We start from the raw sequence: 23,474 nt of genomic DNA, 5'->3' as shown, positions 1-23,474 counted from the left end.
GAGAAATAACAAAGGGCAAATGTCCCAATTTTCCCACATCTGGCTATGCTCATCCCACATTTTATTTTGTGTTAAAACTATTGGCTCTCAAGTAAAACTGCAGAAGTTGAATCCTGGCTCTACTATTGACTAACCTACTTTTGCCTCATTTCCTTGTTGTAGAACGAGATTCGTAATAGTACTGATTTTGTAGGGTTGATATGAGAGTTCAACAAGAGAGCCCATGTAAAAGATTTAGCATTGTAGCTGACTCGTGGTGAGTACTTAATGAGCACCAGTGATTATCCTCATGATTGTTTCATGCAGAGATATAAGTGGCAGAGCCAGGATATGAACCGGCCAACCAAACTCCAGAGACCAGTTTCTTAACCACAATCCCATACTGCCTTTGTACTTGCTCCGTCCATCTGTCTGGAACGCACTTCCCTAGATACCCATCAGCATGGCTCCATTCCTCTCTCCATTCAGGCCACTGCTCAAATGTCACTTCCTCTGAATGACCTTTCCTGGCTGTGTGATCTAAAACAGCACTCCTTCTGATTCTCTATGCTTTTAATTGGCTTCATTTTTTTTCATAGCACTCATAGCAACCTGATATGATATTGAATATTTATTTGATTATTCATGGATTGCTTTCTCTACCATTAGAAAGCAGCCTCCACGAGGGCAGGAGCTTGGTTTGGCTCACATCCATAGTCTTATTGCTTATAACACATTCAATTGTTTGCTGCATAAATCTATAAATTAGTAAGTAAAACACTCCTCAGCAGCAACAGCTAACATACTGAACCACTATTAACAGAGGAATTGAAATATGGATAAGATCTAGTTCCTACTCTTAAAGGACTTGCACTTTAGCTAGAAAGGGGCTCTAGAAAGGTCAGTAGAAACAGACCTAACCACTATGGTAGAGCATGCCAAGGTTGAAAGAGTGGTGCCAACCTCTGGGCACTCACACTCTGAGTCTCACCTTCTTACTAAGGTGCTGACTTCTCTACCAAGTCAGTCTGACAGTCTAACCTTCCCTAATGAAATGTTCTAGAAGCACATCTCAAAAAATCAAATGATATAATTCCAGAAAGCCATTTCAAGAGAGTTTAAATGCTCAACCCCACTATCTCTATGAAATCAGACATATCATTCACTTGGGATTGACATTCCCCAGAGAGTTGCAGAGAAAGTACATTGAGTTCTACTCAAAGCACATTTCCTCTTGGTATAATCTACTCCCAGGAGTAAAGTGGGGAAGTAGCTACTTCACAATTGCTAAAGATCTCGGGAGAGTGAAAAGCAAAATAGGCATTCAGCCTCATTCAGCCCAAACTGCTGGACTGTCTCTCCCATGTGTGAGTCATTAATCAATCCCGTTAAGTTATAATTCTTTGCCAAGCTAAGAAAACACAACCCAAACAGTAGCAAACATTTCCTCCCCTTGCCACTTACCCCTAAATATGAAGAGCAACCTTCCAAAAACTTCAGTCTTCCTGAGATTAGCAGGTCTGCAAAATGTCCATTGGATTTGTCCAGAGAAAAAAGGTGCCAAATTCGATGAAGTGAGAGAACACTGCTTGATTCTGACCACTCGCACTCACAGCTATTTCCATAGCCAAGTTAAAGCAATGCAGAGCTATACAGGATGACATGACTAAAATAAAATAAATCATTTACAACATGATTTCCCACTGAGCAGTGTTCTAAGACGTCCCAGGGTGGATAGTTGTTAGCTAACACAGAACAGACCCTAGGCTCTTGAGTAGCAAATCCTTTTATATGACAAATGACATTGTGTGTGTATTGATGAATGGTGACCACAGAAAAATGGCACCATATAGTAGAAACATCAATGGTTACAGCTGAGGAAGACTACACTGTACTTCATCAGAGAAGTTCACCTTGATGAGGTGTGATGGACCAAAGGGATGAATAGCCACTGGGGCAGTCAAATCCGCACTTATAAACAAGGGCATAGCAAGTGCCCAGGGTGGTTTATTTAAAGGGCAGCACAACGGAACATAATAGGTCAAGCGTCTGGTATACGTAATGTTATGGGTTAGGGGTTAAAGAGATAAAGATGCACAAAACACATTCCTGCTGTTAAGGAAGAGGAAAGTACTTACTTAAATGTGACCTCATTTAATTTGGGTCTCATAAAAACCTAGGTGGGTATATAGAGAGGTTCTATAAAACCCCATTTTACAGATAAGGAAGCTAAGGCTCCAAGTGATAAATGATGTGCTCAAGTCTTAACATGAGTGAGGTCTGAAGCTGGGACTTGACCCTCAGTCCCGGACTCTTACTACTACATCACACAGCATCTTTTAGACAACTGAAAAAAATGAACTCTTCATTCATACTTAACCCTGAGATAAATTAGAATCTGACTGACAACTCAAAACTTTTCATCACTTCGATGTGTCATGGCAAATATTAGTTGACTTTCTTTCATCAAACCATGATGCGCCCACTTGACCCAAATAGCCAGACGATCTCAGAACAGAAGCTCTGCTTCCACCCACAGTATAGTTCAGGACTTAAGGATGGCAGGCTGGATCTGAGGTGCTGGGAAGATCAGAGGGTCCTGAAATTCTGATTTTGCTCTGGGTTGGATCCTAAACGGTATAAGTGACCCAGAATTGGTACATTTACTCTCCATGGTTTACAGCTGGGGCTATCTTTCACCTCCTTCACCTGGTTTCCTTTCAGTGAGTTTTCATTGCACTTTTGGTTCAAATACCATTTCTAAACATTTTTGGTCATCAGAAGGTGTTGTGCCTTCATCATTGCAGTCATAGTAGCATTTTTATCACTACCTCTATTTCTAATGAAACAATATTTTCTACTTGTGTTATCGTTGTTTATGTATATTTTTATGCCACCTTTGAACTCGAAAGCCCTTGAAGACAGTATTTATAATCAAATGTTCTCTCTCTTAAGAGATAACCAACATGAAGTCTTGAATTTGATAAGTATCCAGTTTGTTGAGTAAGTAAATGAATCTTTCTCTGGTTTCTGCTCACCACTATATCTTCTTCAGAGAACTTCTGCTTGACTTTAGTCCAGCCTTATCCATAGACGGTCCCTTTTTACCTGTTGTCTTTTTGTAGTTCTCCAGCTCCATGATACTTACTTGTGTGGGGGTTTTTTAAGCATTTCTTGAGCCCAACATGAAGGAAAGTTCATAAAATTTTCAATTCTCTCAAAAATATTACTGGTGATCTAGTGAAACCAGGATCATCATGGGTGAAGAAAAATTGCCGATCAGTATTTGAAGGAGAGGTACTTTTCTTTTCCTCAGAGCCTTGAAATGCCCCAGTGAGCAAAGATGTTAGATTTACCTCAGTCCTGAATCTTTGGATCTCCTGACAAATTAGGAACTCCTGGCAAAACACACCTTATAGAGAGAGACGGAAGTTGGGAGACAGAGTAGATCACGTAATTCAATCTGCTTGTATTATATATGAAAAATGGAAGCCCAAAATGGTGATATAATTTGCCCAAACTCACCCAGCTCCTTAGTGAAAGGCCCAGAACTAAAACCCAAGTGTCCTGCCTACTCAGGTGTTTTTTTCTTTTTTCTCGACTAATCCAAGCTGCCTCTCTTTAAAAAAATAAGTCCTACTGATATTTTAGTTTCTGTTTTTATTGAATTGGTTTGGTTCCCTGAATCTTCCTCCTGTTGTCCTGCCTATCCGGAGTGCTAGGCAACTCTGAACTAAGAGCTCAGTCCCCTTTCCTCCAAGAGGCCTCTACTGAGCATGAAGGCACTTGTCTCACCACCTTGGGCAGTACCACTTTCCCTACTTAGACAGGGCATCCTTGTATTAAATCTGTCAGCCTAGAGTCCTTCAATAAGTGGCAGAGCTAAGAGATCATGCTCAGACTTGTATCGGTCAGGTGGAAACTAATCTACAACCGTGGGGCAAGTGATATTACACTCACTCTAGCGAACTTTGATTTAAGAATCAAAGGGTTTATTGGAGTCCTTTGTCATTATATTACTAACTTAGCTACCTCGTTTTTCTAGTCCTACCTTCTATTTTTTAATATTTTGCCTTTCTCCTATATGTTTGAAATGTGATTACTTTGTTTACTATTGCTTGAATTAAAAAACAACTATTTATGTAAAAAAAGATGAATTGATCAAATTCAATGTAGTATTAGAGTAAACTCTAATGGAAAGAACCCTAGATCTGAAATCAGATGATTTGAGTTCCAATCCAGACTCTCAGCAGCTCTGTGACTTCTACCAGGCACTGAACTTCTCTGAGCCTCAGTGTGTCATTTGTAGAAAGAGATAATAATTCTACAACATAGAGTCTGGGGAAAGCCGAGTGAGAAATCACTAAATGCATCTGGTGTGGTATGTGTTCTGGTGCTTGGGCTCTCACTATATGTCGGCTGAATCTGAAACAGAAGGATTTTCAAGAACATAAGAACAACTTCATTTATCAGAGTTTCTTTCACCATTGCTCTGGTTTCTCTTTTCTTATTCTATTAACACTTTCCAGAGTGTGTTTTAGAAATGCCAGATTAATTTTTAAAAATATAATTTAAATGAAATGGAAAGGTATCATAGTACGTATTACTAAACTGCTTATTACCTATGTACCTCTTAAGAGCTTAGTAAAGAAAAGTATTTATTCAAGAGAAGTGGGTTAAATCATTGCTAAATTCAGGCAACATTGTACCTAGGAGGGCAGAAGCAGAACTTTGGATGTCATCCAGAGAAAAACATTAAACAGCATGAACACAAAATTTTCCAGCGTGTACTAGAAAATAAAAATCTGCACTAAATTGAACACTGAAGAGGTCCTCGATTTTTCTTCTTTTTTATGGAGATCAAAATGGCAGTCTGAACAACCAATTTTTAAACTGAAAAAAGCAGCATTCATATTTTTAAATGCAATTCCAAAATAGTATTAAAATTAATAAGTTATCAGCAAGCACATGACCACAATCCATGTATTATCTTACTACATTTTACCCTCCACTTGTACATAGACTTCAGATAACGTGTAATTGTATTTTGAATTCTACTAACTCTCCCTTACATTATATTAGAAACACTTTCCATTTATTTAAATGGCTGCATAATATAGTTCATCATGCTGCTGAGTCTAGATTTAATCAACTCTTCCCCTAAGCCTAGATATTTATTTGGAAGTTCAATTAAATTCAGTGATTAAGAGGTTTTTAAAGAGCTCCTATAGTTTTCATGTCAGAATTCCCTTGCATTCCCAGTCTCATGGCCATTTCCATGATGCAGACTATGGCAAGAAATAAAAGAGGTGGAGAAGACAATCAAGCCCTTAAACCTACTATTATGGGGGGGGGGGGGGGCGGGGAAGGATAGTAAGGAGCAGGAGAGGCACAAAAATAAACCAAAACACCTTGTTTTAATGTATGTCTTCATTTATTGGACAGAATGATGACTTGGTTCCCTTATGGGAATTTGTTTCACCAGCCACTTTTTCTAATTCTGTATTCCCTTTGGCCAGGTAGAGAGAGCCTTAAAACAGCTGCAGGAAAGAATTCTGGACATAGTTTGCTGTGTGTTCATCCGCATGGTTTATATCCTGTCTTTTTATAGAAAAGGATTCAAGGCAGCTCACTTTGGGGATTTTATGAAGGACTTTTTCCTGTTTTTTTTCCTATTCCTAGAGCATTTTCATCAGTTAAAGAAGCTGAATTATATTTCTTAGAGTCTTACCTCATTTTACAGATATATAATATTTTTTAAATTTTGTTCTCTATAGAAATGAGTTTGATGTGAGCAGTTTCACATCACCATTCAGGGCTTATTACACATGGTCTCACATTTGTCTTTGCTATCTCTCTCATGCAATTACAACCTGGATGGAGTATCACTTGTTCAACCTTCTGAGGTCACAGAGCAGTCTTATCTGGTTTGTATCTATGCTAATCAGCTAAGAAGCAATGAGTTAAGTGATGAAAAAGCTAAATGTTAAAGGTTTCTGAATGCGGGGCTTTACAATAACATGCAACTAGCTGGGCTTTGGAACCCCCACTGTATAGTGCTGGCAATGTCCCATTGTTTGTCACAATGTGAAATCATTCCATCGTGATGTTTGCTCAATAACTGCATGATTTTTTGCTTGTTTTCTTTTTTGGTCTGTCTCTTTTAGTATTTATATGTGTCAAACTTCATGTTCTGTGCAGTGGCAGGGAGGCATTTTGGAAATGGGGGAAAAGGATCTGATCTCAAGCAAATACAAATCTTCACACTTGTATGGAACTTTGGAATTGAAGGAACATTTCCCACACGTGGCCCTCACAACAACCCAGTGAGACAGGACAGGAATGATTATCCTGATTTTACAGGAATGAAACGGACTCAGATTTTGTGACTTACTCAAATCAGCAGAACTAGAAAATGGAAGACACTGGGCTCAAACCAGGATATTCCTGTCCCTAATCCAACCTGCTTCCCACCATTCACAGCTATAATTAAGACATCTACTCAGTAGTCCCCCCTTTGAGAATTTTCTCTAATTCCTGGTTGCAAATTAGTTTTACAACAATCCAAGTCAAGGAGAAATCTGTGCACTGGTGAAATGACTTTGTCCTTTGACATGCCTTGACTCTCCCCAACTAAAGAGCTCATTTTATTTGTGGAGATATTACCAAATGCTAAGACTTCTCAAAGCAGCTAACAGATTGGGGCTTCCTAAACCACATCTTGAGGGACAAGAAATGTTACTCTCCCTGGCTGGTGGTAAATCTTCAACCAACCCAGGTGGCTTTTCTCTTGGGTTCCCATATTTCCTCTCTTCACTCAGCCAAAGTCCACATTCCTTTCCCTGTCACCACACACAGTTTGACCCAAGCCAGGGTGGCAGCTTCCTCTGTCCCTTTGAGGTCACAGCCAGTGCTGCTCTGTGGACTCTCTGGCAGTGGGCATTTGGGGACAGCTGCTGCCCGAGCCTTCTGCAGCAGCCCCTCCACCTTACTTGACAATGGCCTTGTGTTCTCTCTGGCTCCCTGGGAGGAAGACCCATCCTGCTCAGCTCAGGCCTCCCACCAAGTGTGTTACTTGGGGCCCTCAACTGAAACAGAATGGTGGTTGAGTGTTGGAGCTTACTTGACTATCATTACCTCTTCCTTGCTGCCCCACTCCCATCCCCGTAGCTTAATTCAGCCAAAGATGTCAGGACCCCACCAGCAGAAGTTTTGGATTGTTGTGAAAAAAATGTGAATATCTTCTAAGTGTTTTTTTTTTTTTTTTTACCCTCTATGCTGCTTTGAAAAGACATGAGAGGTGGGCCCAGTGCAAAGAGATATTTTTACGTCTAGTTTGGAAAAAAAAAGTCCTTGCTCAAATATCTGAGAACATTTTTATTATGAAAACCTGGGATGAACCACTGTGAAGATTGATGCCCCCATCACAAGGTCAGAGAACAACAGCACCGTCTACTGGACAGAGGACTGAGTTCATTGGTGGTGTTCTGTGCGATGGCCCTGAGGAAAATATGGCTGAAGCTGTGGGCCAGTGTACAGAAAGAGAAGCCATGAAAGAGGACCCAGCCATTTCTACACTCAGCAGATCTTGTGAGAGGCAACTGTTATGGGGGATTATTCCCAAAACAAATTCAAGGTCTTGAGAGTTGCCCTTAAAAAAGTTAAACAAAGTTATTCCCTATACATCTGTATCACCCCCAGCCATCTACAGTCATTTTTATGAGGCTGCTTCCACCATCAACACTTATTGAACACTCTCTCACCTTGACACCCACAAATTCATTCCTTTATTCATTCATTCAGCACCAGACCCTGAGCTAGGCAGGAGGGATAAACAAGTTCCAGCATCCTCAAGCCATTCTGTGGACATCCAGGACTGGGCCTGGGCAGGAACCTCTGTTCCCATATTTTCTCTATTAACTTCCTTTCAATTCTTGTCCTTTCCTTCAATTTCCCTTTGAGCCCTGTTCTCTGCTAAGTGGGATGTTGGAGTAACCATATAAAACAACGAAGCTGCTATATTAACCAGGCAATATGTTTCTTCTCTCAAGTAAATTCAAACTCTTGGGTCCTTAAGAAGGCTCTTCAAGAGTGATCCTAATATTAAGATCTTTAGGCAATTTGACCTATACACTGAGGATAAAGGGGCTGGGGTGTTGGCTATATGTCCCTCAACCAATCATTATAGTGGGTAGCCGCCATTTTAACTCATGCAAATGGCCAGCCCTGGCCAACAGGTTAGAACACAAAGCTCGAATTTCCTTAGGCAGCATTACTTGGTATGAACACATCTTTTTTTATTTTCCATTAGTAATGAATATGTGTATAAAAATGTATAACCAAGTCTATAAAATCAAGTAGACCACAATGATATCATCAGGAAGAGAAAATAATGTTAATACTGAGGCAGAATACTTCTCTGTAGATGCTGGGAAAATGAAGGAAAATAACTACCTGAGCCATATCTACTCATTATTAGAATAAACTTTCTCCTCAATAGAGATTATCTGCAGGATGATAGAGGGTAATTGCCCAGGGCTTCCAAACATTCAGATGAGGCAAAGCCCAATGTATGCACAGATTCAAGGCACTGAAAAAGCTTCCTGGATCCCTTCGTTCATCCCTCCCTTTTAAAAGCCAAATCAACAAAGACAAATTATATTGACCTTATTATTAAAAGTTTTTTAGGGAAACTGAGTTTATATATTGTTTTATAGTCCCATTTCAGTAGTTAAAATATATGCATCATTAAAAAGAATTTCAACAGCTAATTTAAAGCTCTGAATTAAACTTAAACCTGTATTCTAGCGGGGAAGGAGTGAAAAGAGTGGAATAGGGATAGAAAGTGACAATTAATCAGCCTCTTCTTAGTAGTAGCACTTGTATTCTTGAAGCCATGTCTAATTCTATTTATAAACATTTCTTTTCCACTATAAGCAATTCTAGATTGATGGGTTGGTTCAAATGAGCCATAGTCTCTTCAGCTTTCCATTAAATGTGTTAATAATAACCCATAGTGCTATGACAAATTACAGTCACAGAGCACCTTCTTAGGCTTTATCTGTTGTCCTTTCTGTTTATTTAGGAGAGAATGATGGGTGATTTGACTATTTGTGGATAGCTGTTAATTAATCCTTTCACTAACTTCTTTCATTAAGAGTCACAAGTTTCAAGTTAAACAAGAAGCCCTTGGTTTATATTTCTAATTTCTGAAAAGGATGTGAAATTTTGAGATAATGACAGCAATGTTTCTATAAATAAGACTCTCTAGTTGCCCATATATCTTGAACAGTCTTTGTTATATAGAAGAGCAGTTTCTGCTGAAAGTAACTCTCCCATTTGTCATAGGATAAGTTTTCCTCCCATGCTGGAGTTTCCGTGTCATAGAGTCTTGATTGGAAGGAACTCTATCATCCACACTGGTTCCTGCCTGCAACTTTAACTTTCTAGAGATCATGGGGGATCTCTGTTGTCATGAATGACAGGCCAACATTATACAGGGCAGTAGATCAATTCATGGTATAAAAATAACAGTAAACCTTCCTTAACTGGTTCAGTAAAATCAAAGTAATGGTCTCAAACAATTTAATTTCATCCTTCAAAGGCCAGTCACTCGGGGCCAGCCCGGTGGTGCAGCGGTTAAGTTCGCACCTTCCACTTCTTGGCGGCCTGGGTTTCACTGGTTCAGATCCCGGGTGCAGACATGGCACCACTTGGCAAAAGCCATGCTGTGGTTGGCGTCCCACATATAAAGTAGAGGAAGATGGGCATGGATGTTAGCTCAGGGCCAGTCTTCCTCAGTGAAAAGAGGAGGATTGGCAGTAGTTAGCTCAGGGCTAATCTTCCGGCAAAAAAAAAAAAAAAAAAGGCCAGTCATTCTTGAGCCTACTGTTACTTGAGAGAGGATAGTTGGTGTTATAATTGCTTCCCAGTTAAACGTTTTACTGTTATCCATCAATTTTACCCTACCTTTGCCTGTATCTAATCATCATTAAAATATAGATGATGTGACTATTTAAAAAATAAAAGAATGGAGGGAGGGAATTATTACCAGTGAGCAAAGATCTGTATTCCTTGAGTTTCAAAATAGTCATTAGCCTTAAAAACCCACTCTTCCTGCTGGGAATTCAGTCATATGGTGGCCTAATGATTTTTCTTAAATGAACCTTTCTAGTCAATTATTACTCCTTTCAGAGCATTTAGTTTGGTCTTTCACCAACAAAGACCAATCATTTTAAAGTCAATAAAAAAGCATTTCTAGGAAGCAGTGCCATTCTGTTTTCTAATAGAATCCAAGAAGCTTTCAGGATTTCCATACAACATAGCACATTTTATTAACATAGATTGTACCAACACTTCTGATGGCCAGTACTAAAACTGCAATGTGTGTACAGTTTGAGTTCCACTTTAAGAAATATATTCAATAGAAATAATTGGACACATACCCTAACACATATATACAAAGATGTTCATCACATTGTTGTTTATAAAAGTGAATATTGGGAAACCAAATGTCTCTCAATGAAAAAACTGGTGATACATTCATGAATGGAAATACTGTATAACCACTGAAGTGATGAAATCTGTCTGTCTCTATGGACAGTGAGATCTATATATGTGCGTGTATGTATATATATTGTTTCCAGGATACCGGTATTTAGGATATCTATAGTTGCATAAACAAAGGTATGAGGTCATTTTTTTGTTTTTTTCAAAAAGTATTCTACATCATGTGTAAGAAAGTGTGTGCACAGAAAGCCTTCAAAAAGGTATGTCAGAATGTTAAGAGCAGTTGTACCTGGTGTTGCACACCAGGGGTTGTCCCTGGGATCACAGGGGAATTTATTCTTCTACTTTATATGTTATATAATCTTTTTTCAGTAATCACATATATCTTTCATAGTTTTTACAGCTATTTTCACTTTAGGGGAAAAAGTAGCTCTTAACAGAAAATATTTTACCAGGCTTTTGTTTTTCTTAAAGGAAACCACTCATGCGAGGAAAAAATTCTATGCACAAAATACATAAATTTTATTTATCAGGAGTGATTAAAGAATGGGGCATTATAGTTAACTGAGAGTAACTATGTGGACTCCATGTGGGTACAGGCCAAGGACACATCAAAAAGAACACTACAAAGTGGCTTTCATTCAAACTTTTAAGACCTTCTATTTTTAATGACTGGACCAAAACCAAAAATAGGCATCTCTGGATCCAGCAGTTGTCACTGACTGGCATTGCTGGCTATAAACATAGCCAGTTCCTCCTCCCGCTTCTCACCCACAGACTCCCATATACAAAAACGACTTGAAGGACTCTAGCCAGTGGTATTCATGCTGGGTTTCACAAAGTTGCTGACCCAGGCTTGTCAGCAAAGGAGAGGGGGGCTGAGGTCCCTCTCCACCTTTTTAATCCTGGAATGATGCATAAAGCTCCTTTTGAAAGAAGGGTTCTATGGCAACAACAACAACAACAAAAAAGTTGTGAGACACACTCTCATTTTACAAATAGGGAAACTGATGCCTAGTGGGAATAAGTTATTTATTCACTGGAATGGAAATGCCAGGACCCTAATGCAGGTTCTCTGACACTTGTTCTGTTGGTTACTATTTTCACAGCACCATCTAAGATCTTTGCAGAAAGAAGCTCTGTAGGACAAGCAAAACCTCAGACGCCATGAAAGAGGAGTGCCTTGTACCAAATCTGACTGAAAAGTATTTAACGGTGTTTCAAATACAAAAGTTCTTATGGAAGGCAGCAAACCAAAATAAAAAAGTCTTTAAAATATCTAATGCAAGAACTCTGAACAGCCATTGTGTAAAATGTCACAAGAGATTTTCATCTTAGTATTTAGTGGCTGGCAGGAGGTGACTCAGTGCCATGGAATTTAATTTTAAATTGTTTTCAAATAAATTCACAGGATCCAAGCATGAAACTTTGGAAGGTGACGGGATGGCTTTGGAGATTTGAGAGTTTTTAAAGCCATATATCAAAGGTTACCTCTGACAGTTATGGGGATTTATCATGTTCTCTACCTCAATTGTTTCTAAAAGCTCTCAACCATGCTTCCCTGTGCAAGAAAATTAAATTTGGAATTCTCGCCGTCTTTGCCTGCCTGAGACCTCAAAATATCTAGCCCCATGTACCTAGAAACTGCTCAGACATTCCTTTCTGGGGGCTGTCATTAAATCCGTGTTTTCTGGATGGGGACACAGAGGGTGCAACCGTTGGTCAAGGTCACCCAGTGAGTCAGCGGCAAAGCTGGGAATGCAACCCCAGACTTTCTGACTCCCTTGCCCGTCCTCTGACCATCAAACCACACACTCCTGACCAGGATGAAACAAGCTTGTCTGCCTCAGCCTTCAGAATGAGCTGAGTGAAATTGCAGCTTACCCATTTCCCTTTCAAACATTCATCAGCTAATGGGCAAATCACTCCAGATCATTGTTCATTCTGAAAAATTTATTTTTTATTAATTTTTCAAGCAAATGCTATCTTAGTTTGGAAGAGCAAAAAAACCACTCCCCCCCCCCCCCATATTGTATTGTGTAACACTGGCAGTGTGGCCCCTTCGAAAACCCGCAGAAGCTGCTTCTTTTGCTCTGCCGATGGCGGGTTCCTTTGCCAGCTTCTCCATGTGGCCTTCCTTGTACTGGGGTCGGGCGTCCCGTGGTTCCTGGCAAAGGCACGTCCCGTGGACAAGCCAGGCCTTGACGTGGCTGTTCCTTCTTCTACTCCTTTGAATGCTCCGTGACCACAAGAGAACCCAGTTCTCCCGCCAGCTACACCCCACACGCCACTTGAAATGTAGTCAATGGTGACGGATCCAAGAGGGCGCCAGCCAGAGTCCAGAGCAACTTTACTAGGGACGAGGGAAAAGCAATACAACCAGATCTCCTGCCAGGGAGTGCCATCTCCTGCCAAAGACCACAGGGGGGAGAAAGGTTTTTAACACTCTGAGCAACAGGAATGGCCCATGGGTAAACTCTCCCTCGTTTTCTCGCAGCCCGTGAAGTTGTTTCTCCCAGCATTTTAAGCCTGTCATGTTTGATCACAAATATCTTCCGCAAAATGAACTAAATTATTTACTCCCAAAGACCTGTTGCCATTTTGGGGACAACTTTCCAAACTCTGGGTCGGGGTTTTCAACCAGCCTGCTCCATGCCTTCTCCTGTTGGCAGTTGGTCCTCATGCTCTGCGATGACTTTGCTCCCAGAAGCTGTCAGCAGAACACGCACAGCAGCAAACAGATGGAATCAGGGAAGAGGAGAGATGTGTTGTTACGGTGCGATCCAGTCTCCTCTGTCGCCTCCTGTGCGTTTGTCCAGGCCAAGCGTGCTGTGGCCAGGTGAGATTCCCCAAAGTCTTCTCAAAATTTAGTACTGCCCCTCAGGGAAGTGCCACAGCTGCCTTGGTACCCAGCCACCTGTCCTCTGCCTGCAAGATTCTCGAGGGCTAAGGCTGTGCCACTATACTTCGGAACAAAGTCTCCACTGATACACAGGGGGCCCCAAATCAGTTTCCCTAAAGGTCTTAAAATGGCAGACACTTAAAAGCTGATTCTGCTCGTCTTTCGCACCACACATGGCTCCAAATGCATCCTGTGATTCTATTCTTCAGCTCTTTCTGCACGAGCCATCAAGCACTATGTTCCCATGAGAAGAAATAAGTTTGCTTAATGTGACAGCACTGGATGTCCTCCAGGGAGAGTGACAACATAATTTTGTTTACTATTCACTGCAAGTTCTAAAGCAGTAAACTTCATTAACTTTTCTGATAAAACACAAAGACTCTATTATTTGCCTTACCCATAAAATTAAAAAAGAAAAAAAGAACTTTGATGTTCCCAAGAAGGCAATTTTTTTTGAAGTTTCTATTGCTCTGCCCAGGTGATCTAGAGGCTGATAGTGCTTCGGTTGGCCTCTGACCTATGATGGAAACGCCCAGGTCAGCAGTTCTATGCATACTCAGTATAAGCCTGTCTGCCCATCCGTGTATATTTAATGGTCCACCTGGCAGCTCGACTAGCGGGACGAAGAGGTGTTACATCTCTGGCTAATGTTATATATAGATATATATTTAGATATAGGTATATACTTTTCATTCACAGGGTAACACAACTACGAAGATAGATATCTCATTCAAAGCAGTCTCTCAACCAGAAAATAAGAGACTTAAAAATATAATGTGGCCCATGGAAGCCTGACTTAAGTCACAGATGGGGCTAGAAAGACTAAAGCCCCACGAAGGCAAGTGGGGAGGACGAATCAGCCTGGCCCTCCACCTTCCAGACCTGGTGGAAGAGCTTCCGTAAGCTTTAAGCTTGTAACCTTGATTCTCCGTCCACAGGGTGCAAATCTGCTCCTACCGTGAAAGATCATAAGGAAAAGTATCTGGAAAAAAAGATAATTTTTAGAAAACTGCTTTCCATTTAAAAAAAGAAAAAAGCTAGAAAACCAAACCAAACCCCCAAATTAGATATTGGAGCAGTTTACCTTATTTTTTTATGACCATTTTTTTTCTGCCTCAAAGAAATAGTCGTGTGTATGATTGTGTCAGCGAGCACAGGACCCAGCCTCTGCCTGCTCATAGAAATTAAACTGCTTTCGAAGGGAGTAGCAGGCAAGATAGCCCAAGAAAAGGAGTTTGAGGTCTTTTGAATTCATTAAAATTGATTTGGAGCACGATAAATCTTCTGTATATGTCAAACAGTCGTCTTTTCTGCTTTATTTTAAAAGCGGCATTTGAAGATCTGAGAGTAAACAACGACGTGAAAGTTTCCTTCACAGGACTTTCTTGTTCTTTTTTTCCCCTTCTAATAAAATGGTGTTTATGGCTTAATATACAGAGTTAGAAAGAAAGGATGTGAGTAGGAAGGCATAAAGATTTAAAAGTATGCAGACTCTAGGAATAGAACTGTATTTGGAGGCTGAACTTTAAAAAAAAGGCAAACTTTTTTTTTAATTTAATTTTTTGTTGTGAGAAAAATATATATAACATAGTATTCATCATTTTAGCCATTCGTAAGTGTGCAATTCAGTGGCATTAAATATATTCACAATGTTGTGTGGCCATCACCACTATCTATATGCAAAACTTTAACACCTCTGATAAAAATTCTATACCCATGAAATAATAACTCCCCATTCCACCTGGCCCCCCGGCCCCTGGTAGCCTCTATTCTACTTTCTTTCTCTGTTAGTTTGCCTATTCTAAGTATCTCATATAAGTTGGAATCATACAATACTTGTTCTTCTGTGTCTGATTTATCTCCCCAAGCATGTTTTCAAGGTCCATTCATGTTGCAGTATGTTTCAAAATTTCAATCCTGAAAAAGGCAAACGTTTACCTGTAAAAAAATCAGAATTTTGGTCTATTTTCTTCTTTGCACTCCTTGTTCTCTTGCACTTAATAACTCTCTGTAGAGGAAAGCAGAGTCTCTGATCTGAACCTGGCTTTACTCCACTTACACTCTTCTGAGAAGCTCAAGGGGGTTCCGGGTTTTGTTATTATTTTTTATTTATTTTCATTTTTATTTTTATTTCAGATCTTCTGGTACTGAGAACTAGCATTCTTGTCTTAAAACTAAAGGACTGAAAATCTTACATTGAAGCACTTATAGTTCACCCCCAAAGGATTTTTTTTGGCCCTCCTTGACCTAAATACTTGTTAAGATTTCCCTTCAGTTAAGGATTATAATATATAGGCAATGGGCTTTTAACACAACCCACATTCACGACTCCTCACTTTTTTTTATCACTTTTTAGTGTAGTGTTTCTCAACCCCAATGGGCCTAATGCCATCTTTTTACAAATGTTTCATGAAGACCCCTTTAAAGTTCTAAAACAAAATTCATAGACAATATAACCTATATATACCCATTACTTTTTTAAAGTTAAGATAATGCCTTAAGCATGATATAAATTAGAAATAAAAGGAGAATAATTTTAATAAAATAATGTGTAAATAATAATAAAATAATACTCCAATAATAACATATCCTAATTTGCTTGGGAATAACTACATTGAAAGACAGTGAAGTAGTCAGAAACTGGTGTTTACATTGAGAATCACCTTTGAAGTCAACAACTACAAATGCAAACCAAGACGAATGTGTTATACAGACAACTAAATCACTTGAACAATGTTGCAATTTTCCAACAATTATGCAAATTTCCAGAACAATGAACAACTTTAAAGAAAAGTTCTGAACAAAGTATAAAGTTTTATTCATAGAAAATTTAAGATTTGTTAAAACTGTGTAATAAATACATTGTACTTATATATAAAATGGAGTTAGATTTTCAGTTTCAATAATTCATAGGTTTGTTCAAATTCATGACTGTCCAGTTGGACATTTGATAGTCATATGGGATGCAGAACAATTCCCCATTGTCCAGGACTGTCCCAAATTTTCATGTTGACATCCTTAACATTTGCCCAGTAAATGTTATTAATAGCCTCCAATCAGTGTGACAATCAAAAAACAAACTCACAAATTTTTTAAAATAACCCAGAAGTATAACTAGGCTAGTCTTTTTAGAGGAGGGAAGCCAGCAGATAATTCTAAGTATTTCTAAGAATTCCCAAGTGTGTGTACATACCCCATTTCCAGAGTGGGGTCTGGAGGGGAAAGCCTCCAGGGACACCTCAGGCAGGGAGGCTTCTTGGATGGGTGCAGCTTTTTGAGTGACTTTCTTTGTGTCCTTGCCCACACCATACACCTGAGATCTTATCCTTTGCCTTTCTCTTTGGACACTTCATCTGCCACCACCTTCGCCAAGCTTCGTAATCATAGGAAAGTACATAAATAATTTTACGCGGCGTGGTGGAACCTCTGAGGTTGAACATGCAAATTATGTCCTTACAGCTTCAAAAAAGGTTCAGGTTCTTTCCTCCATTTTATTTTTCCCTTCTAAGTTCACCCTTAATTGCAGCTTCCAGTCTAAGGCTGCAAGTCTTGGCATAGCTCCCATACTATTAAAAAAACCTAATAATTCCTTTCTGTATGTGTCTCCAATCCCACCTCCAACTTGGTTCCGTGCCCACAATGTTCTCATGGTTTGCCTGAACCAAACTTGGTTACTTTCTACATTCTGTGCCACAATCACCCTGGAAACTGAGCTTTCTACTCTCCAACATTTTAGTGTCCCAGGTTATTTCTCTTGAGTAGCCAATCTTGCCACATTTCAAAGATATGTTCTAAAAGAGCAGATTTCTTCTATGTCTTCATAGAGTCTAAAATTTTTCTCCATCCCCATCACTTATGTTGTCTACTCAGATCCTCAAGATAATCCTGTAAAGTAGATCAGGGAGGTGACATCTTATCACTGAGGTCACTGAGGTACAGAGAGATTTATGGATTTGCCAAAGTTATACTAGCTAATAAGTAGCAGAACTGGGAAATAACACAGGTTTTGGTTTGCTTATTTTTGTTTTTATTTTTTTTTAATACTTTTTAATTCACAAGGCTTTTCAGGGGTTAGTTCACTAACCCCATTAAAACAAAAACCTCTTTGGTGAACTATTTCATATTTACCCTTTCCACACTCCTTTGAGATTTAGCAAGTCTCTCAAAAAGCCTTCTTGCTTTTCTTGTTGTCAGTACGGCTGGAAAACCCCTCATTTCCTAGTCTGTCATTGTATGCCCAGAAGTACATCTGCCCTTCACATGGTTTCAGGTGCCCTTGCTTTGACCTTTTCCACTATTGTTATTTTTTCTGGATATACAGGAACCTGAATTCCCACACTAAAAGATATACAGGACCTACATTTTGGTAACAAAGGTGTGACAATATTTTCCGGTTTATTTCTGAAGCATATTTTAAAAAGCACTTTTGACTTGAGACTTCTCAGAACATCAATTACTACATGTTCGCCACTTGCTGAGACCCCCGCTTGCCATGTATTTCACCCTGTTCCTACAACCTGGACTTCTCTTTAGCCTTTTCCTGCCCTAAAAGCCCACACAAACTTCAGGGCCTTGCTTACATATTGCCTCTTCCGTGAAGCTTTCTTTAAGCTTCTAAAATAATTCCTCTATTTCTCCCACAACACATCATCTCAAACCTGCTTAGAACTTTTTAATTCCGCTGAGTATTATAGTTAAATGCTCACAAACGTTTGTTTTACATTGATTCCTTTCTATGCTTTGCATTAAATTTCACTCATTTCCGTGTTCATCATTGTTATTATATCTCATTACTTCTTTCTGAATCCACTTTTCTTCTTTCTGGAGTAAACTCTCTGAGAGGATGTGTGGATGAGAAATCTCTTCAATGCTATATGTTTCAGTTGGGAAAGTTTTGGCTGCAAGTAATAAACATCCCTACTAAAATGGCTTAAAAAATAAAGGAACTCAATTATCCCACTTAGCAGCAGGTCCTGAGATAGGGCAGCTGCAAGCACAAAGAGATCATATAAAGGAAAGGTTCTCCCCATCATCCCACTCTGCCAGCTCCACCCTTCTATTCTGCTCTGGGATGAACTCGCTTCTTGGCAATAGCTGCCCCAATCCCAGGAATCACAGGCAGACATGACAATGTCCAAGGGAAGGGCACCCTGCCCCTTCCACTCTTGATCTCTTGAAAGGTAAGGAGACTTTTCACTTAAGTGCCCCCAGCAGACTTCTCCTCACATCCAATTGGCCAGGACTGAGTCACCCAGTCCTTCCCATACCAACCACTGTCAAGGATAATGGGATTACTATGACTGCCATAGACTAGTTAAGATTTACCCTTTGTTGGGCCAGAAAGTAGGGAAAACACGACTATCAACTTGGGACATGGATAACACTGGGTGTGTTGGACAACACTCATAGGAAAGACTTCCCAGAAAGCACTTAGTCCCCAGAGAGAGCTGTGCTTGAACAAGGCAAAGCAGCATGCACCATGGGTAGTGCCCTGGGACAGAGACCTCATGCCTGTGCTGCTTTAGCATGTACAAAGAAGCTAGGGCAGGATAGAAATACTTAACCGATCCTGTAGCAACAGGAATTTTCAGACAGGGCAGTGGCCTCGCTGGCGAGAATATGTGGAAGTAGAACAGCAGCCACTTGGAGGAGTTTTGTTTCCAACTCTGGTGTCAGCTGGAGACCTCATAGGTCTCCCCACTGAGCCAACTTGTTGCTAGGTTACGTAAGGGGACAGGGAGAGAGTTCCTGAGATGTGCCACGGATGTTGTCTTGCCTCATCCCTGAATCACATGGAGGAAGGACGCACACCTCGGAAAACTAGGGCTCTACCAGCGAGAGAGAAAGCTCTCTTGAGTCAGCTATTGGATGTGCCCTAAACCTTGAGTGCCTGAAACCTTCACCAGCTATGGCTAAATCTTAATTCTGCTTTCAAAAGTTCTTTTCCTTAACACTCTGAAGATTTTCTTTATTGTCTTCTGTCATCCAGTATTTCAGGTAAGAAATCTGTGCATTATCTGTTTTGATTTTCTGGAGTAGATGTTGTAGTTTTTAAAAATCTTTAATGTGCCAAAATGTCATAATTTTATGTGACTTTGGGAGATTGTTTCATCCTGTTTGGCACATAGTGTTACTCTTCAATCTGAGAGCTCATTTCTTTCTTCAGGTGTTATTTCTTTAGTCATTTACTTGAGGACTTCCTTCTTCATCTCTATTTTATTCCTCAGGCTGACCCAGGGGAGCCATGCATCATTAAATAGACTCTGGACCTAGCAGACATCTCATCCAGGTCTCTTAACTTCTCTTGCACACTTTTCATGCATTTGTCCCTTGTGCTCTGTTCTGTAAGGATATTTGGCTCCATTTTCTGGCTTGCAATTTAGCTCCTTAGTTATGTCTTTTCTGCTGTTCGGCCCCTCATTGAGTTTGCTTTTCTAAGAAACTTCGCTACTGAAATAAAACATACATACAGAAAAGTGCATAAATCCTAAGAGTACAGGTTGCTGAAGAATCGCTAAGTGAAGGCATGTGTGTAAGTCTCACAGGTAAAGAAAGAGGATAGCACAGGAATGTTGTCTTTGTTCTTTTAATATCGAGAGTGTATATTTCTGATATAGTAATTTGGTGAAGTGAAAAAATAAAGAGAAAGTGGAAAGTACTACCAGACTTATATTTAACTTAGTTTGCAATTAAGACAAGTGTTCATTCTGTAAGGACAGCCATTCTTGTCCTGAGGCAAAGAAGAATTTTGTTCAAGTGAGATAAACATGAAATCTTCTATCTCTATAAAGATCTAGTTCTCTATGATATTTCTCACAAAATTCCTAATTATTCTCTCTTGCTTATGTGATCATTTTCCTTACCCTCTTCCCTCTCTGGAGTATCAGTTCATATTTTTTTATGGCCAAACCAAGTCAAGCAGAAGATTCTCTGAACTACACCCTCTCCTAGAAATCAAAGAATAGATTATTATGCAAGTGCCCTGCCCTGGCTTAAGGTCCATCCTGAATTGGGGGCATTGGGAAGGTCAAAAGGAAATGACTATTCCCTCAGTAAGCAATATGTGGAAATGCCAACTCTCCCTGGACCATCAGTAAACTAGCCTGCATCTCTCCTCAGGAGTCATCTGGGAGAGGATGGTAGAGAGGTACGCTATCTTCTCAATCTGGGGCTCTGCCTGCTATTCTCTAAATTGTTCTCATTCTTTCTTCTTGTTGGGGACTGACTATCTTAGCAGATACTCTCAAGAGGAGAAAGATCTCAAGAAATTCACCACAACTTGTAGGTCTCATGTGAGTCCTATGAAATCTCAAAAAATATCCAGGTTATTCAGTGGCTGGAAATTTCTGTGATTACTCCAACTCAACAGATGTTTACTGAGTACTTATCATCTTTTTTCATTCATTCAACAAATATTTATGGATAACCTGCTCTGCATTAGGCTCTGTTTTAGGAGCCATAGTGGATACAGTAAATAAGATAAGACCCTTCTTTGAAGGAAATTCCAATTAGTTGGAAGGAAAAGGCAGACAGAAATGATGAAAACCAATAACGGAAAAAGGCATGTGCCCTGGAGCAGTATAAACAAATGACATTGGAGGCAGGAGAGGGGAGGTCAAGAGAAGGAGATCACACTCTTATCAATAAAGCAGGATGGCTCCACAGAACATAGCATTTAAGATGAACTTTGAAGTCAGGTAGGAATTTGACAGAGATTGTGGAGGGATGAGCATTCCGAAAGAGAAAACCACATAAAGAAAGGTCTGGAACTTAAGGTAGGCAAAGTGGTTGAGTGTGACTGGAATGAGACTAGAGACAAATAAGCAGAGATAGATTGTTTTTAAAAAGGAAAAATTTGTCTATGTACACCATACTTATAGATTACAGCTCTAACCAACAGCCATTGGAAACTGTAACATCCAAAACAAACATTTTTATAGAACAGTATAGGTTTCTCGAGTAAAAATAAATATTATTTTTGTTAATTCAATATAACCTAGGTTAAATGCTTTAAGCCAATAAAAAGTGCTAAAATGAACCCTTTCCTTAAGGAGTTCTCTTTTTGATAGATTAGAGGAATCAAAAATGTGCCCAGTTTTCCTCGGTAAAAACACAGGTAAGCTAAAGTAAACATTAATGATTAAAGAGCTAGATCTGGCCAAAAGGAAAATGGAAGGCTTTGGGGAAAATGCACACTTGAGCAAGGCTTTGAATGATGGGACAGGGGCTGGAGAAGATGGAAGTGAGAAGATCAAGCTCCCAGTTCTATCTGTAATGCTCATGGAGGACAAGCACGGCGCTCCTGGAAAAGCACTGAGCTCCTGGAAACATTGATGCTGAGGAATCACTTGTCCTCCAGACGTGAGCTGAAGAAGCACCCTGGCCCAGCCAATTAACTGTGGGTATTTAGTGAATTTTCATTAGCATAAATTGCTATGATGGATACAAATTTTATAAATAAGGGCTTTCTTTATCTTCTGAAATCATTATTACAAAATAATACCATATGTGGCCACTATCCCCACAAGGTGGGGTAAAAAAGGAGAGAATTTGGGGAAGGCTTCCGAGAGAAGTGGATGATGACTCTGAGCTCTAAGAGATAAGATGGAGGTATTGGGAGGGCATCCCAGACAGAGAGAGTAGCAGGTAAAGGTGGCAAGAGGGAATTTGATGGAATCAAGAAATGACAATAGTTCTGGAGGATGAAGCAGAGGAGGGTGAAAGGAGGAGAGTGACCACAGAGGAGATATGAGCCACATCTTCTCAGGCCTTATATACTATCTTAAGAAGTTTAGCTCTCATCCTAAAGACAATGGGAGTCGTCAAAGCATTTTAAACAAGAAGCAGACTTTCACTTTGGAAAAATCACTCTGGCAGCTGGAAGAAAGAAGTGAGTGCTAGTTGGACCAAAAGCAGAAAGACCAGTCAACATCCTGCTGCAGTTGGGTAGTCAAAGCCAGGTGGGTGCATATCACAGAATAGTAACCAAGGCTTGTTTCAGAGAGCTGGAGAAAGCACTTAACATTCGAACTGCCTGGTTATGTCGTTAAGGTCTCTCACCACTGCTTGTTTGTCAGAACATTGCTCAAGCCAATTTTTTAAACCAAAAGGCTTAGGAATAAGAATATCACATACACTGAGGAAATTTTAATTTAACTTTCCTGAGAGCGGGAAACCAACCTCTTGCAAAGTTCAGCACATTCCTCAAAGCTGCTCTCACTTTCCTGCATGGCTGAGTCAGGCAGCAAAAGGTCTTCGTTGCTAGGACAACTCCATACAAGGCCCTCCACACTGCGCTGCCCTCTGCTGCGCTCTCTCTCGGCTAAACCCTTTGGGATTGCTTGGAAAATTACAAACTGAAACCAGCAATGAGACTTCTTCACTTATCTTTCTCAGAAATTCCACTTAGATATCCTTTTCTGTCAAGCATTTTATTTCTATCGGTTTCTCCAACTCCAACTCTCTCTTCTTTGAAAGGAAACATGGATTTTCTAGTCACACTGCATTTTGTTTTCTGGTATTTTCAGACCTCATTTGTTATTATTCTATTTGTTGGAAACCTGTCTAAGAAAGGAGTAGAAAGGGAGGGGCAGAGGATGCATCTTGTCTAATAGATGTTGCTCAGGGCTAGGTGCCATGAGGCATCCAAGTACCAAATCTAAATGCATTTCCTTGTTAAAACATATGACCCCATACATTGAATAAGAGCAATATGGGGCATCTGGATTTCAAAAAAGTATTTGGCAAAGTTTCAGGATAACGAACAAGGTGAAGAAATGGGGACTGGATAAGTTTGTGCGGTTAGCATGATTCAAATCTGACAATACCCAGAGGGTGTTGATTAATGAATATCTGACATTTCGAAGGAAGGGCTCTAGTCTAGTTTAAACTCCATCCTGTTCAACAAATACAAATCACTTGGATAGCAACATATGCTATTAATTTTGTCGATGACTCAATGCATCTAGTGCAATGCTCAGCACTTAGTAATTGCTCAATAAACATTTGTTGAATTTAATCGAGAGGAAACTGTTGATAGTTTACATGACAGAACCACACTTCTAAATTAGTTCGTTAGGCTGAA

The sequence above is a fragment of the Equus caballus genome, chromosome 4 (genome assembly GCF_041296265.1).
Source record: "Equus caballus isolate H_3958 breed thoroughbred chromosome 4, TB-T2T, whole genome shotgun sequence".
NCBI lineage: Eukaryota > Metazoa > Chordata > Mammalia > Perissodactyla > Equidae > Equus > Equus caballus.
Note: the sequence above shows the minus strand (reverse complement) of the source record.